Here is a 1,899-nt window from a genome sequence, read left to right as displayed (position 1 = left end):
GACCCCAAGTTCCAGGCTTCCAGCTCAGTAATTTTTCCTTTGTACATCACGACATCTGAACACAGGAATAAAAAGCACAGGCACTTGGTCATTGTTCAAATCATCAGCATTAAAGTCTGCTGCAAATATGCAGGATCTGGTCTGCCCAGAGGCAGAAAAACACTTTAATGATCAACTGGTCACAGTTATGACCTTTAGTTTTATGAGCCTGTCACTACATTTCGACAACAACTCTCCTTCAAAATGATCCTCGGAGCTTTCTCTGCGACCATTTCAAAAGAAGGCTACCCAAACTAAACTAAACGTTAAAGTAGCACGTTCAGGAGCTGTGAAACCCCACAGCTACCAGAAAGCCACTGAAAACACTTTCCAAAATGCTCTAAATTCCAGTACCAATGTCAAGAAGACATCTGCCAGCCGCCCTAACAGCGCATTCAGAAAAAGTCCCCCACCGCCCCCTAATCAGTGCAAGTTGAAATCAAAATCAAACCTTGTTTCTCCTCTTCCCTCTTGAACTGTATGTAACAAACATAAAAGATGAGCCCCCACCTGAATAAAGAGAGATATTACAACTTGAGTGAGCTGTCAGGATGGGTAGATTTTTTTCAGTCTGTTCACCTAGGCAACACCTGTTGCCACTGCCAGGCTTCTGAAGGATTTTCTGTGGAGGTGAAAGTTTCACAGGCTGAGTATATGCCAAACCAACGTTTCTCCCAAATACCTAAAATGAATTTTTTAGGTAGAAGTGTCTTAAATGTCAATTATTTGAAATAGGGCCTAGCTACTCCCAGGCACCAGGGGGAGAGCCAGCATTCCTCAAACTATAATAGAAACCCCTCAACATTAAGAATTGGTCTGAAGAGACAGCTTTTTTCTTTCCCAGATTGCTAATCCATCCAAATGCCTCCAGGAATAATCTAGAAGTTGGATCTCTGCTGCGGTTTTAATCCACCACTTTACCTTCATTCCACCTTCATATGAAACACTGAGGTTCACGGATTTTTGAGATCTGTCGTCTGAGTTTGAATCTCACCACAAGGCAGTGGAGAAGGCAGAGAAGATGTTATTTTTTTTTTTTTTAATTTTATATATCAAGAAATTCTGACCTACGGAGCTCAAATGCCCCTATTGTCCCCGACAGTAATAGCAGAATTAGAGCTCAAACTCAAGATGGTCCAAATCCAATTTAATGATTATTTCTACTGCCACATTGTGTCACGCAACCTCTCTGAACTACCTGCAGCCTTATTATGGCCTCTAGAAGCCACGGATAAAGTAACTGGCAGGCTCTCCTTCCACCCTCTTCTTGGCTGGTGATGACCACGTAGCATTAAAGCAGTAACACAGCGTGGCGGTTGCAAGGTTCTAGAGCAAAACTACTAAGTCTGAATCCTGGCTCTTTCGTGCATTGGCTATGTGACTTGTGACATGAAAATCACTCTAGTCTGCTGCCTCAGTTTCCTCTTCTGTAGTACTGAAATAAAAATTGTATCAATCTCATGGGTTTTTGTAGGGAGTTAAACAAGTTAGCACACAAAAAAGCACTTAGAACATCGCCCGCTACAAAGTAAAGTGCTTAATACATATTAGCTATCATTTTCCCCAATTCTTGAGAGGCAGATGGAGCCAGGTTAGTGTAAGAATAGTGGACTTGTCTGCCCAGAATCCTTTCCCCTGCAGAGGGTATCTCCTAGGACCCCCTTTTACACCTCCCATCATTTGCCATTTATCTTAACCATATTTTATTTTCTTACCACTAAAATTCTCACAGTTGGATCTCAGTGGCTCAGAGCCCACAGGACAGATAGTAACCTCATAATTTAACTCATATCTATGGACTAGCAGGAGTTTATTATCTTACCTTTCCCAGACACTGTATTTGCATTTTGACAGCAGTCC

Source organism: Canis lupus, chromosome 15 (genome assembly GCF_011100685.1).
Source record: "Canis lupus familiaris isolate Mischka breed German Shepherd chromosome 15, alternate assembly UU_Cfam_GSD_1.0, whole genome shotgun sequence".
NCBI classification, from domain to species: Eukaryota; Metazoa; Chordata; class Mammalia; order Carnivora; family Canidae; genus Canis; species Canis lupus.
Note: the sequence above shows the minus strand (reverse complement) of the source record.